The sequence below is a fragment of the Callorhinus ursinus genome, unplaced genomic scaffold (assembly GCF_003265705.2).
Source record: "Callorhinus ursinus isolate GAN/ISIS: 27379988/994484 unplaced genomic scaffold, GSC_fseal_2.0 scaffold2, whole genome shotgun sequence".
In the NCBI taxonomy this organism is placed as follows: domain Eukaryota; kingdom Metazoa; phylum Chordata; class Mammalia; order Carnivora; family Otariidae; genus Callorhinus; species Callorhinus ursinus.
The window spans coordinates 60,368,653-60,385,094 of NW_027397064.1; the positions used below are offsets into that span (position 1 = coordinate 60,368,653).

At 38.2% G+C, this 16,442-nt stretch overlaps 1 protein-coding gene across 4 annotated transcripts in view; it reads right to left on the minus strand.

Moving 5' to 3' along the window:
• PPIG (peptidylprolyl isomerase G) overlaps positions 1 to 15,055 on the minus strand; it is a 53,232-nt gene extending 38,177 nt beyond the window's left edge. The window contains exons 1-2 of one of the 4 annotated variants that reach the window (XM_073882834.1): positions 14,920 to 15,043; positions 3,914 to 4,048 (exon numbers count right to left, since the gene is read on the minus strand). The gene's annotated coding sequence lies outside the window, so the exon portion shown is untranslated. Of the gene's footprint in view, positions 1 to 3,913; positions 4,049 to 13,145; positions 13,184 to 14,507; positions 14,792 to 14,919 lie in introns of those variants that run through there. The other 3 variants (XM_025853449.2, XM_025853473.2, XM_025853466.2) reach the window with 3 other exon arrangements.
• Positions 15,056 to 16,442: the final 1,387 nt, after the last annotated feature.

The window sequence follows — 16,442 nt, forward strand, 5'->3', positions numbered from 1 at the left end:
TAATAAATCTTAAAACAAAACCAGGCATAATTTATGATAGGTTAGAAAAATCCCTAATTACCCATAACCTTTTAGACACAATCTTTGATAATCGTCCGAGTTTCTCAATTCTAGGGCACAATGTAAAAAGCCTATAGCTCTGGTACTTTAAATTGCAATGAATACCACTACTAATTTATGGAGTTATGCGCACAAGTGGGAGCTACCACGATAGTGTTTGTTTTGTTTTGTTTTTTTAATCTGAGAGATGCTTACCTGGGTGAGTTCACTTTGGGAAAACTGAGCTACACTTAGATTTTACGAAGGTTTCAGTACATTATATTGTACCTCAATAAAGTTTATTTTATTAAAAAATAATAAATCAAAACCAAACCTTTACTTCTCTACCCCCACTTCTCTCAAAACTTAGTAAATATTATCACTGTCCAAATCAGCCAAGACTGAAAACTTGGAATCATCTTTGGTTGCATTCTCCTTCATAGCCATTAACCAAACATTAAAAAGTCAGTTTAGCACTGACTTAATTTTAGCTTAAAAAATGCTCTCACCATCTTTACCATTATTATCATTTCTTATCTAGAATACTGCAATAGCCTCCTAATTGGTTTCCCTGTTTTTACTTGGTCCTCTATTATCTATTCTCCATAGAATAACCTGAGTGGAGTGATCCTTTAAAAGCACAATTTACCATTTCATTCCTCTGCCTAATGTTTTTTTTTTTAATGTATCACACTTAATCAGAATGTCTTTCCACGGATTTAAGAATCTAAACCACCACTGTCCAAGAGAAATATGAGCCACATTTATAGTTTTTAAATTTTTAGTAGCCACATTTTAAAAAGTAAAAAGGTTAATTTAAATATTTTATTTAACTCAGTAAGTCCAAAATATTACTTCAACATATATCAACATAAAAATGTGATAAGGAGATATTTCCCATTCTTTTGGGGGTACTAAGTCTTAGAAATCCAGTGTTTCTTAATTCAAAATAGCCATGTTTCAAGTGCTCAATAACTATATGTGGCTCATAGCTACTGTACTGTATAGTACAGCTCTAAATATTTTAGCCCTACTGACCTCTACAACTTCATCTAATATTCTTCTCAACTTTGCTTTAGATACACATGTTCCAGCTGTTCCTCAAACATCCCGGGGTGCCTGGGTGGTTCAGTCGGTTAAGAGTATGCCTTCGGGGCGCCTGGGTGGCTCAGTTGGTTAAGCGACTGCCTTCGGCTCAGGTCATGATCCTGGAGTCCCGGGATCGAGTCCCGCATCAGGCTCCCTGCTTGGCAGGGAGTCTGCTTCTCCCTCTGACCCAACCCCCTCTCATGCTCTCTTTCTCTCTCTCAAATAAATAAATAAAATCTTTAAAAAAAAAAAAAAAAAAGAGTATGCCTTCGACTCAGGTCATGATCCCAAGGTGCTGGGATCGAGCCCCATGTCAGGCTCCCAGCTCAGCAGGGAGCCTGCTTCTCCCTCTCCCCCTGTTTGTGCTCTCTGTCAAATAAATAAAATCTTTAAAACAAACAACAAACATCCCAAGGCCTAGTCCCTTCATCAGGTCTTCCACATTTGTTGTTTCCTCCGTGTGGGATGCTCTTACCCCAGATCTTTGCTTGGTTCATTCCCTGACTTAAGTCATTGCTGAAGTATCCCCTCCACAAAGAAAGCATCCCTGACCAGTATACTCAAAGGAGCAGCCCCTGTCCTCCAACACTTTATATCCCCTTACCTGCTCTATTCTTCTTCCCTGCATTTATTGCTAATTTATTTTATTATAATTCAAGTTTTTTTTATCTATTCTTCTTACTAGAATATAAGTTCCATGAGGTGATAAATCTCTTCAGTTTTGCTCCCCTCTTAATTCCTAGTGCCATAAACAGGGCTTGGCTATGGTAAGAAATCCGTATTTAATAGATACATGATTATACATGAAAGGAGAGGCATGTGTGAGAACAGTTTTGCAACACTGTTAACAACAAAAAGGAAACATCCAAAATATCCCACAATGAGAGAACAGCTGAATAAATTCTGGTATATACATGCTATTTAATATTATATAGCAGTTTAAAAAGTCTACATACTCTATCCAAAAATCCTATTACTTAGTTGAAAAGAAAAAAAAGCAATTTGCACATAAGCATTGTGTTTATAAAATAAATACTCTATCTCTACAGATAAAGAGTTACATAGAAAAACTGACAGCACTCTGCAGAAGGAACTGGGAGTAAGGATGAAGTCAATGGGAGTCTTTAGCTTTAACTATAAGGTTTGAATTTTTGCAATGAGACTATATTCATGTATTAGTTCCCCAATTGAAAATTAGTAAAATTTAGGAGCGCCTGGGTGGCTCAGTTGGTTGAGCATCTCCTTCGGCTCAGGTCATGATCCCGGAGGCCTGGGATCAAGCCCCATGTCAGGCTCCCTGCTCAGCGGGGAGCCTGCTTCTCCCTCTCCTTGCTCATGCTCTCTCGCTATCTGTCTCTTTCAAATAAATAAATAAAATCTTAAAAAAAAAGTAAATAAAATTAATAAAATTTAAGGATATATCCGCGTAATAAAATAAAATAGTAGGAAATACATGATAATCTAAGAGCCTATCTCTAAATTAAAGGGTCATATACGATTTTTTTTAGTTTCTCATTTCCCAAGTTTTCTACAGACCTGTAAAAGAAACTCTTCAAAAGAGCACTCAAGTTTTAATGTATTTTTTAAGTGTCTCACTTTCATGATTATTACTGCTGTTTAACATTTAAATCTAGAAGATCTTAGGAAATTTTTTTCTTTTTCACAAAACTGTGTACTCCTCCCCCAATGGAAACTAGGAAAACTACATGTAAATATTTATCCAAACTGGGTATTAAATAATTTTTCAGGTTCATGAATAAATAAATAAATAAAGGAAATAGATTTGACTTCATGAAGAAATTTATTATTCCTATTTGTCAGAAGGAAATTAGAAAGTAAAAAACAGGTGCCTGGGTGTCTCAGTTGGTTAAGCCTCTGACTCTTAGTTTTGGCTCAGGTCATGATCTCAGAGTGGTGACATCAAGCTCCACGTGGGGCTCTGTGCTCAGCAGGAAGTCTGCTTGAGATTCTCGTTCTCCCTCTCCCTCTTCCCCTCCCCCACTCCATGCACTGGCACATGCACACACTTTCTCTCAAATAAATCTTACCAAAAAAAAGGTAAGTAAAAACGGGAAAATATTTTCAACAAACGTGTTAATTTTTTACCGTAGAACAGTGCTTAAGAATGGGGTGCTAGATAGAATGATTCTTCACTGACTAGGACCATCCTAACTCACTGCAGAACATTAATCTCCCATGGCCCTATTTAAGTATCAGCACATCTGACAACCAAAAAAATCTCCCAAGGTTCTTCTGCCCCACCTTTGAGAACCAATACCATAGGGAACATGCACCAAACAATTAAAAGCACAAAAATCACCCAAGGGAGCATGGACAATTTATAAAAAGTGAAATTAAAAATATAAACCATATTAACAATTTTGCTAAGCAACTTGGCATTACAGACCAACAACTTTGAATATATTCATATTCATTCTAACCTTTAACACTTTAGTAATTCAGTATCTTGGAATCTCTCTGAAGGCAATCATTTTAAATGAAATATTCTTTGATTTTGGTTTAATAATAATTAGAAACAACCTACATGCCCAATGTAACAGTTAAGTAAATTAAGAAATATTCATATGATGATCTATTACACTATGAAAATGCAATTTTTAAAAAATATGGAAAAAAATGTTAAACGAAAAACATTGTTAGAAAGATTTTAAGTATAAAAACATTGGGGGCACATGGCTGGCTCAGTCAGAAGAGCATGTGACTCTTGATCTCGGGGTCATATGAGTTTGAGCCCCATGTTGGATTACTAAAAACATAAACTTACAGGGATGCCTGGGTGGCTCAGTCAGTTAAGTGTCTGCCTTCGGCTCAGGTCATGATCCCGGGGTCCTGGGATCGAGCCCCGCATTGGGCTCCCTGCTCAGCGGGAGGCCTGCTTCTCCCCGTTTGTGCTCTTTCTCTTTTTCACAAAAAACAACACAAAAACAGAAACAAAAAAAAAAACAAAACAAACTCAAATCTACCCTTTACCTTAAAAAAATTCACACGTAGTCACTGAAGTGCTTTTTATAATACTAAATAAAAAACAAACTAGTTGTGCAGTAATATAAGCTGGTTAAATAAATTCTCTCATGAAATGGATGATATTCATTTAGTGATTGGAAATCATATTCTTACATGTTAAAATGAGAGGTAACATTTTTCACCTAACAAAAATAAGCAATACTGACCTCATACATTGTTGCCAATAGTAAAGGGGTAAACTGATACAATCCTTTGCCAAATTGACAGCACACAATATTACAAGCGCATTAAATACTTTGATTCAGTAACCCAATTTAGAAAAATTTTATACATATCCCACACATTTGCAAAATAAGGTATTTTTAAGGTTATTCAAGGCACCATTGTTTCTGTGGTTAAAAGGCTGTAAATATAAATGTCCCTAAAGAAGGAGAGATTACATAAATCGTATTACATCCACACAATGTACAAGGCTATAAAAGGAATGAGAAAGCAGTTTATGTATTGCTTTAAGTTTAAACTTTGTTAAGTTAAAAAAAAATAAAAAACAAGGTACAGATACGGGTATGGCATGCTTTCTTTGTATATTTTTCAAAGAAGTAAAAAATATGTATATATGTTTGCTTGTCTAATACAGAGGCAGCTGGTGGGAGAGGAAATGTGTGGCTGGGGAAGATGGGTAGGAAGTTTTGTTGTGGTGGTTTTACTGTATAACCAATCTTCTATACCTTTTCAGTTTTATACCACATGAACAGATTATTATTAAAAGTTACTATAAAAAATAAAAAGGAAAATTATCAAAAACTACTCATGGATTAGATATTAATAATATATTAAGTGAAAAAAGCAAGTTAGCAAAAATTCCCAACTTTACACATGAGATATATGTTAAAAAGAGATGAAACCACTATGCTCAAGACTTATCTGTACCACAATGTTCAGTGCAGCATTATTTACAACAGCCAAGACAGGGAGACAATTTAAGTGTCCATCAACAGATGAATGTATTAAGAAAATGTGGTATATTTACATATATAATAGGATACTATTCAACCATAAAAAAACAAGGAAATCTTGCAATTTGCAACATGGATGGACCTAGAGGGCATTAAGCTAAGTGAAGTCAGAGAAAGACAAATACTGTATGATCTCACCTATATGTAGAATCCAAGAAAAAAAGGTAAATAAAAAAAATATATGTATACACACACACCCTGCCCAAACTCACAGAAAAAGAAATCAGATTTTTAGTTACCAGAGCTGGGGAGAGAGGGTAAGAGGAATTGAATGAAGATGATCAAAAGATACAAACTTCCAGTTATAAGTACTGGAGATGTAATAAACGTGATGGCTATAGTTAACTGCTGTATGGTATATTAGAAAGCTGCTAAGAGAATAAATCCTTAAAATTCTCATCAAAAAAAACACAAACATTTTCCTCCTTGCACCTATAACAGACAATGAATGTTAACAAAACTTATTGTGGTAATCACGTACACTTTAAACTTGTACTGTGCAATATGTCAATTACATTTCAATATAAGTGAAAGATAGGATTTACACCAAAATACTCATATTGATTATAAATTATGCAGCATTATTTATAATAGCCAAGACATGGAAACAACCCGAGTGTCCACTGATGGACGAATGAAAAAAGAAAATGTGCTATGTGCACACACACACATAGGAATATCATTCAGCCACAAAAAAGAAGGAAATCCTGCAGTGCCTGGGTGGCTCAGTCAGTTGGGTATCCGACTCTTGGTTTCCGGCTCAGGTCATGGCCTCAGGGTCAATGAGATGGAGTCCCAGGACGGGTTCCACTCTCTTGAGATTCTTTCCCTCTCCCTCTCCACCCTCCTCTCAAAAATAAATAAATAAAATCTTAAAAAAAAAAAAAAACAGGGAAATCCTATTACTATGACAAGTATGGACCTTGAGGACATTATACTAAGTGAAGTAAGTTAGAGGAAGACAAATACTGTATATGATCTCACTTATATGTACAATCTTAAAAAAAATTAAAAACTAAACAAACAACCTAAATTCATTTTAGGTCCTGGGGATGTAATGTACAGCATGACGACTATAGTTAACAGCACTATACTGTATATTGCTAAGAGAGATGATCTTAAAAGCTCTCATCACAAGAAAATATTTATAACTATGTGAGGTGATGATTAACTAGATTTAATGTGATCATTTTTACAATATATACAAATATCAAATCATCATGTTGTACCTGAAACAGAGTAGCAATTATAGCCCCCCAAAAAATAAGTAAAATAAGCCACCCCAAAGATTTACACCAAAATACTAACATTGATTATGTTTAGGCCATGAGTTTAAGGATAATTTTTATGTATTTGTTTTCTGAATTTTCTTCAACAGACAGATACTAAGTTTACAATCACGAATATTTTTAAAGAAACACTAAGGGGAGCCTGGGTGGCTCAGCTGGTTAAGCCTCTGCCTTTGGCTCGGGTCATGTTCAGGGTCCTGGGATCCAGTCCCGCAAAGAACTCCTTGATCAGTGGGGAGCCTGCTTCTCCCTCTGCCTGCCACTCCCCCTGCTTGTGCACGGTTGCACGCTCTCTGACAAATAAAATCTTAAAAAAAAATTTTAAAGAAAGTAATAAAATGAGATGTTTTGCTTATCAAAATAGTAAAGATCTTTTAAAAGACTAAAACAGTACTCAGCTCCTCTGGAAATATGTGAAACTCTTAAGTGTTTACACATTAAACTGGGTTTTCACCTTAAACCAGTAAAATTCACATACTAGGTTATCTCTTGTAAGAAACTACCCTTTTAGAAAGCCTTCATGTATAAAGTTAGCTATCAGTGCTCTTTTTAGGAACATATAATCAGAAGCAATCTAGTCACTATTACAAAAAAATGGTTAAATCATGGTCTCTGGTTGAACAAAATATCATAGTTGTTAAAGTACTGCTATAAACATTAGTAATTTGGAAAATGCTTATAATTTGTTAAAAAAATAAGATACAAAACAGTATATGCAAAAGCATTATAATCAACCACTCCTAAACTTCAAATTTAAAGATTTATAAAAAGAAAAAAAATTGAAGTCATTATTGTGTTGGTTGTAAGACCAAGATGGTTTCTGCCTTAGTGTACTTCAATCTACTTTTAATAAATATAATTGGTATTATAAAGAAAAAATTCATAATAAAAAACATATATATAATCATCTAAGATTATAATGTACATACCTATAAGTGATTATAATACATACTTAGGTTATACCATATAAGGATACTTTTCACAGAAATAGATTAAAATTAGTTTTTCTGAAGTAAATCAAAAATGCCTTAAATTCAAGAAAGATGACAGCAATTATTAAAAGCACTACAGAAATCTCAAGTATGTAAATGTTGTTATAGCTAATGAAGAACAATGATGACAAAAAGATGGCTCACCACTATGTCTCTAATATTACTGAAATCAGGTTCTACCTAATCAGAAATATAGTACATAGTATTTCCTCTATAATTATGATTTCCTGATATTACTCACTAATACCTAAAATCAAACATGAGACAAGCATCTGATCAATTTTTCACATTTTCAAGAAAAAGTAAACAATATAATACTGAGAGATACCAAAGATACAATTCAGGGAAAAATCAAGTCTATGCAATTTTCAATAAACTAATTCACGAATTTCCTAATGGCATATAATGAAAGCTTTCAGAATGGTAGCCTGCTTTGTTACAATATTTGTTTAACCTAAGTGAGTTGCAGCTATTTCCATAAAATCCAGATATTTTCTTGAAAAACAAAAATAATGTGCTCCACTCCTGTACAGCAATCAACATGGTCTGCCTCCAACTATGGCCAGTTACTTGTTACTATTTACTATCTACTTGACGTCATGAACTCATTTCACCTGCCTGACTCCTTCAGAAATTTGAGTGATACTTAACCTCATCTACTTTTTTCATAATGAAAATACTTTTTACATAATAAAGCTAACAGACTCACTGAAAAAGTTGGATCACATAAAAATGCATAAAATCCTGACACTTAAGCTATAACTTTTAAAATGTTCATGTAGGGGCGCCTGGGTGGCTCAGTCGTTAAGTGTCTGCCTTCAGCTCAGGTCATGGTCCCAGGGTCCTGGGATGGAGCCCCGCATCGGGCTCCCTGCTCAACGGGAAGCCTGCTTCTCGTTCTCCCACTCCCCTGCTTGTGTTCCCTCTCTCGCTGTGTCTCTCTCTGTCAAATAAATAAATAAAATCTTTTAAAAAAATTAAAAAAATGTTCATGTATATATTTTTTCTAAGCAGAGAGAAATACAGTTGTTTTCAATGTTTACCCACAATATCATAGTTTTGTATGTATTTTAAAATAGCAAATGCTAAAATATGTAAACTTCTGTAACAAATATACTTCATAAAAACCTAAGAGGAGGGCGCCTGGATGGCTCAGTTGGTTAAGCGACTGCCTTCGGCTCAGGTCATGATCCTGGAGTCCCGGGATCGAGTCCCACATCGGGCTCCCTGCTCAGCGGGGAGTCTGCTTCTCCCTCTGACCCTCTTCCCTCTTGTACTCTCTGTCTCTCATTCTCTCTCTCAAATAAATAAATAAAACTTAAAAAAAAAAAACCTAAGAGGTAATGAATTCATACATAAAAAGTTTAATCTTGTAGTTTCATACATAAAATAATTTCGATATTCATCTTAAAGTAACATGAAGGATAGGAAAGGGGACAGGACAAGGACATAGGCAACTAATTACTAAAATATATGATAAAGGACACAGTATTTGCAATTAGGCAATAAATAATGCAGTAATTTATGACATTCGAAGATTTAGAAGTTTCACACAGTATGAGGAGGTCAACAAAGTACTCAGTCTTCAAAAAGTAGACAGTAAATCTTTTAAACTATTAAGATTAGCAGGTCTTTGCCCTCTCTGCTTCCCTTGGCTAATTCCTCTGTGTCCTTAAAGATTCAAATAGCCAGAGTACACTCTATGGGAACTTCACCTTGACTCTCTAAAGCTTAAATGATCCTCCTTTGTTGAATCTTATTTTCGTTGTCATAAACTTGTCTGTAAACTCTCTAAATTCAGTACCCTGTATCTTCAACACCATGCACAAGGCCTGGCCCAGGACTACATTATCAAATGGAAATAATACTAGTAAATCAAGGCATGAGCAGAACTAGACTCTGCCTAAACTTCAGTACCCTCCTCCTATATGTACTGCTGCTCACATGGAATATTGCTCATTTTTATCTGTAGTCAGTAAATTCTTTTTTTTTTTTAAGATTTTATTTATTTGACAGAGATGAGAGCAGGAACACAAGCAGCGGGAGTGGGAGAGGGAGAGCAGGCTTCCCACCAAGGAGGGAGCCTGATGTGGGACTCGATCCCAGGACCCTGGGATCATGACCTGAGCCGAAGGCAGACGCTTAATGACTGAGCCACCCAGGTGCCCTATAGTCAGTAAATTTTCCCAGAGCCTACCAGTCAGTAACCACTTTCTGAGTCTATTCCATAATTGAAACAGAACCTATTCCCTAGATCTGCCTGAGTTGCATTTTACTAATAAAATGTTTCTTTTCTTTCTTAATAAACAGAATCCATTATTAAGAGGGAGCATCCTCAGTTCAGGACTAAGAAATAAAGATGGAGGGGCACCTGGGTAGCCCAGTTGGTTAAACGTCTGCCTTCGGCTTGGGTCATGATCCCAGAGTCCTGGGATCAGCCCCACAACCGACTCCCTGCTGAGTCTGCTTCTCCCTCTCCCTCTGCCTCTCCCCTTGCTTGTGCTCTCTTTCTCTCTCAAATAAATAAAAATCTTAAAAAAAAAAGATGGAAAGTTCTCGTCTGCTTAAGTTTAATAAAACAGGTAACAATTTTCACATATTTCCACCTCTAAGTGCAAGCATATTAAACTAATTAAAACCATAGATCTTGAAGATTACTTTCAAAGAAGGCAATGTGACATTCACACCAGCCTCTTCACCCTACCCTCAATACAGTTCAGAGATCAAATGAGAAATGAAAATAGTGTTTCAAAAACATTTTAATGAATTTATGAATATCATATTGCTAATTAAGCACAAAAAAGTTAACATTCTGAGGCATCAGAAAAGACAACTCTTCCATATGGTGCCCCCTTGCTTAGTGTCTCTGATAGTAACAAACCATTGTGCTGGTAGAAACATGAACAGTGCATAGGCACTTCCTAAATTCTTAAATCTTTTAGAAAACAAAGTTCTAGAAAAGCTGAAATGTTGCCAAGTTCGGTGTTAAAAATGATATTACATACTTTCTAAACACACAATGTGAGAGCATAAAACTATGCTTTGTTAGTACCGAAATAAAAAAGCATATACTAACTGGGAAAGCCCTGCTAAATACTCTTAATACGGTACCTGCTATTACTTAAGTTTTTACAATGTTAAATGTATACCACTCTCTCCAGAGATATACCTACACCATACAATAGCAACATGTTAGCCAATGTGGTAATTCCTATACAGACTTTTGAAGTTTTCAGGAACCCTAATCTGGTCCAATCTTCTGATTTTATAGATTTGACAAGAGGACTAAAGAATTGAAGTGACTAGAGCAAGGTCGTAAGTTCAAAAAAGCAAGTTCCCTGGTTAAGTATTTTAACAGCTTCACTATGGAAAACAGCTTATTCACAAATATTCCAGATAATGGCTTTTTAAAGATTTTATTTATTTATTTGACAGAGACAGCGAGAGCAGGAACGTAAGCAGGGGGAGTGGGAGAGGGAGAAGCAGGCTTCCCGCTGAGCAGGGAGCCCGATGTGGGACTGGATCCCAAGACCCTCGGATCATGACCTGAGCCGAAGGCAGACACTTAACGACTGAGCCACCCAGGCGCCCCAGATAATGGCTTTTTAATTTTACCTTCTACATTATGACCATAATGCAATGATATAATTATGAATAAACCTTAAGCTAAAGTTTATACATAATTAAGAGTACCTTAATATATAAAGAGGCTTCATTCATTTTAAAAAATCAATGACTTAGGGCACCTGGGTGGCTCAGTTGGTTAAGCGACTGCCTTCGGCTCAGGTCATGATCCTGGAGTCCCGGGATCGAGTCCCGCATCGGGCTCCCTGCTCGGCAGGGAGTCTGCTTCTCTCTCTGACCCTCCTCTCTCGTGCTCTCTCTCATTCTCTCTCTCTCAAATAAATAAATAAAATCTTAAAAAAAAAAATCAATGACTTAAGGAATCATTCATGTTTTAAAACAACTATTTTAGGGGCGCCTGGGTGGCTCAGTCGGTTAAGCGTCTGCCTTAGGCTCAGGTCATGATCCCAGGGTCCTGGGATGGAGCCCCACATCGGGCTCCCTGCTCCGCGGGAAGCCTGCTTCTCCCTCTCCCACTCCCCCTGCTGTGTTCCCTCTATGTCTCTGTTGCCCCATCTTTTGCACTTTTAAGAGGTGTCTTAAAGCCATCACCAACCTCTTCTTGGAAGAGGTTGTACCTATAAATATAGGCATCAATTTTTTTAATATTAAAATAGTTGTTTTATTTTTTTTAAAGATTTTATTTATTTATCTGACAGAGAGATATAGCAAGAGAGGGAACACGAGCAGGGGGAGTGGGAGAGGGAGAAGCAGGCTTCCCACGGAGCAGGGAGCCCGATGTGGGGCTCAATCCCAGGACCCTGGGATCATGACCTGAGTCGAAGGCAGACGCTTAACCGACTGAGCCACCCAGGCACCCCTAAAATAGTTGTTTTAAAACATGAATGATTCCTTAAGTCATTGATTTTAAAATGAATTAAGCCTCTTTATATATTATACTCTTAATTATGTATAAACTTGATGTATAACTTATGTATAAACTATGTCAGATAAATAAGTAAAATATTTTTTAAAAAGGGGGGGGGGCGCCTGAGTGGTTCAGTTGGTTAAGTGGCTGCCTTCGGCTCAGGTCATGATCCCAGGATCCTGGAATTGAGCCCCACGTCGGGCTCCCTGCTCGGTGGGGAGTCTGCTTCTCCCTCTGCCTATTTGTCCTCTCTATCTCTCTGTCAAATAAGTAAATAAAATCTTTAAAAAAAAAAAAAGTGCAGGGGCGCCTGGGTGGCTCAATCGTTAAGTGCCTGCCTTTGGCTCAGGTCATGATCCCAGGGTCCTGGGATCGGAGCCCCGCATCCGGCTCCCTGCTCCGCGGGAAGCCTGCTTCTCCCTCTCCCACTCCCCCTGCTTGTGTTCCCTCTCTCGCTGTGTCTCTCTCTGTCAAATAAATAAAATATGTCAAATATGTCAAATAAAAAAAAAAGTACAAAAGATATCCCGTCTGGTACTGAAAGTACAAAGTCCCCAGTTACGGAAGTTTTCTCTGAGTATTTACACAATACTCCCTGTAGTAAATTTCAAGATGCAATATTGGCCCACAGAAATAAAAATACAGAGTTCTTATAGAGACAGTATATGCATTAAACCAGGGTAAAACCACTGACACTTAAATAAAAACTAAAGCTTGGTGCTAATATTAAAGCCCAAAAAAAGTGAAGTAACACAATATAGCAAAAATCTGCAACAAACTCTTCAAATCACTTGAGTTATCTATGGACTCCTAATGTGACAAGTTAGACATCTTAGTATATTAGAATACTAAAACTAAGTAATACATTATAATTCTATTGAAATACCCTATTAGTAAAAACAAAAATGGGAAAACATCAACATCTGTTTCTTAAAAGAGCAACACTGGAAGAATTAATTGCTAATGGTTCATACTAGTGATGACTAGTTCATACTATTATGAACGGCTACCAATTTTCCTTTGCATGCACAATGGATGCTGCCTAACAGAAAACCTAATTTAAAATATGCAAAATATCTAAAGGACAAAAACTTTACTGAGGCCACTGATAACTGCAAGGCCACAATAATAAGCACCAAAAATGAAAGGCCTTTAATAAGTCACAATAAATGTAATGTATGTTCTTTAGGAGAACCACTGACTTCTTATCGAAAATCAATTTTACACAGAATTTTTAACAAACCTTATTATTTATTTCTGAAGCCCACAGCTGATGATAGCCTGAAATCAAAATATTTTACAAATGAAGAAACTGAGGTTCAGAAAGATGGTTGAGCCAGAAACAAATCCAAATTTTCTAAACTAGGAAGCTTGCATACTTGTACACTGCTGAAAGCAGGGGAAGGCAACCCTGACAACAGCCTGCAAAGACAAAAAAACCTTAAAAGTAAACACAATTAAAAAAAAAAAGCACAGAATCCTACTACAAGACCCATTGTGATTTCAGGGCACCTATAATCCTGAATAATAAAACCTTAAACGATGTAAAATGAACTCTAATTAAGAGATAAGTAATTTATTATAGAAATAATCCTATCTAAAATGGTTAAAATAAAAAAAGCGGGGAAAGGGCGCCTAGGTGGCTCAGTTGGTTAAGCGACTGCCTTGGGCTCAGGTCATGATCCCGGAGTCCCGGAATCGAGCCCCACATCGGGCTCCCTGCTCAGCAGGGAGTCTGCTTCTCCCTCTAACCCTACCCCCTCTTGGGCTCTCTCTCTCTCTCTCAAATAAATAAATAGAATCTTAAAAAAAGGGGGGAATGCTAAAACGGGTAAATTTTCGGATACTTAAAAAATATGATGAGAGAAGCAGCCATTCTAGATATCCGTGCCTTTTCTGGATTTTACGGCACTATTGCGAAAATGTTCATACACCTCCTCACCCATCATTTTTACGAACCGGCAAATTACCGGCTTTTTTTTTTTAATACCGACACACGCACACATGTTTTCCCCCTCATTTGGTTTTAGCTACTAAAAGTTAACGGACTCCCAAAAGTCCAGAACATTTAATTTTTTCTTGGACGTATTTGTCATCACTACTGCAAAAGCTTGGTCCTGAACAAAGTACTGCTGTAGGAATAAATTAAATCAACGGACAAAATGGTGCTTTTATAACATTTCCAAAATCACTAGGAGTTCTCCAATCCCGCAGACCCCGACTTAGCTCCTTAAAAGACTAAAGGTGAGCCAAATTCGCACACTTCCCCCAAGGCATATGGAGCTCTGAAGCCATCGCCTTCCTCCTAAAGAGTAATAATTATCTTCTACTAAGAGGCCTGCGCTGCTCACAGCTCCTCGGAAACGTGGGTGAACTTCCCTGGGATGAAAAGGGAAGAGCCTGGATTTCAGTTTTAGTCAAAAGGCCTGTATCACTTAACTATGTACGATAGCCGCTGTCTGTGAGAGGAAAATATCGGAGTAGGAGGAAAGCCTGTTTTCAGTCTAATCTTAACCCCTGTGATCCAGGCTCCTCGCCCGCAAGTCTCCAACCCTAACCTGACAGGACGTCAGGTTACTCCTTCCCCACCAATTCTCCCACCTACCCCGCATTAGCGATTAGTCTTACGATTTTGAAGCATCAAAAATCACCCTTGTTCCCTAGAGTTCAGGCCGCCGCTGCTGCCGCCATATTACAGCTTGTGCGGCAAAATGCGTCAGGGAGGGAGGTGTGCGCCCAAGTGAGAGGGCGGGGGCTGGCAGGCGGAGGACCGTCTCCCAGGCCGGGGAGGCACGGCTGGAGGCCCTCTCCAGCTGCAACAGCTGCAAAGCCAGAGTCAAGGTCCTTGAGGGGCTCGTTCAGGGACCAGGCAGCCCAGATACCTCGAGGCGAAGACGGTTGGCTCCGCCGGGCCTAACGCGTCGGCTCCGCCCCTCTCCTCGGGCTCTTCCCGCTCTCGTACCCACGGACGGCTGCAAAGGACGCCACCGAAACAACACGGGCTTCGCGCCACCTACCTGCTCCTGTAGTCTTCACTTCCCGGGGTCCGGTCCTTTAAAGCGCTTCAAATCTACCGCCGCCAGAAAAGGCGCTAAACCCCACTAACAGCCTCCCTCCCCCACAAGCCAGTCCCGGCGTGGAGGGAAATCGTCGCGCAGGAAGTACGTCACCGGTTGACCGCATCTCCTGGTGTTGTTCTCTTGCTTGCGTCACCTAAGCCTGGAGTTCCAGGATATTGGTACCTGTTAAATACCTAGTTCATAGGTAGTAAATGCTTCTGGTGTGAGTTGATTGGGAACGTTTGTAACCGTCAAAATGCTATATTCTTAGTGAAATGAAGTGCTTCATCCAGTAAACATGTATTCATTCTCTGCCAGAGTATTGGGAAGGAAGCCCTACCTTTAAGGAGCTTCCAGTTCAGCTTCCAGTTAACGCTGTGACACAAGTTTTAAAAAACAGAAACGAACAAAGTGCTAGTTGAGGAAAAGAGGAAATTACATAAGGCATTGAGGCTCTCCTTTAAAATTCTCACAGCAACACCATGATATAGGTTATTAATGCTTGTTTTACGGATAAGGAAATCGAGGCTCAGGAAGGTTAAGTACCTCCTCCCTCCGCTAAATACACTGTTCCTAAATACCAAAGCAAATCTTTGACTCCAAATCCAGGGCTCTCTAGGGAAAATAGGACATATTGTGTTTTAATTGTTTTAAGAGGCAAGCATCCCTAGATTGGGTTAAAAAATAAATGCCTCTGTATTTGGAAGGAGGCGGGCTGACGACAATCCTTGTGGGGACACGGGACGTGGGGTAAATGAGTTTTAAAGGAACTAGCTAAAGGGACTTAGATTTTGTTATTGTATAGAAAGATTTTTCACTCATTTAAGGTAGGTAAATTATAAGCAACAGTTGGGCATGTGATATATGTAAGGGTCTCGACCAATTAAAAAAAATTTTTTTAAGATTTTATTTATTTATTTGACAGAGACACAGCGAGAGAAGGAACACAAGCAGGGGGAATGGGAGAGGGAGAAGCGGGCTTCCCGTGGAGCAGGGAGCCCGATGCAGGGCTCGATCCCATATGACCTGAGCCGAAGGCAGAAGGCAGACTCTTACCGACTGAGCCACCCAGGCGCCCCTGGACCAATTTTAAGAGCGGTAAAACTGAGGACAATCCCCCTCCATATCCTCATCCCATCTTAAGGCATTGCCTGTACTGCCCGAGAGCAGCAGCACACGAATTCAAATGCTAATCTCACCCGGAAACATCCTAACAGAAACACCCATAAATAAATGTTTAATCTAGGTAGCCCTTGGCCCAGTCAGGTTGACACAAAACCATCACAGTGGGTATTGCACAATTTATTTATCTGTTCTACTTTAGATGGATATTTGTTTTGTTTTTGAATTTTAGCTCTTATTGAATAAAGCTGTGAACATTCTTGTATCTGGTGTATTAGAGAACATATATTTCACTTATATGTTGGAAATACACCTAGGAATGGAATTGCTAGATTTTAGGATATGGGTAGGATCAGTTT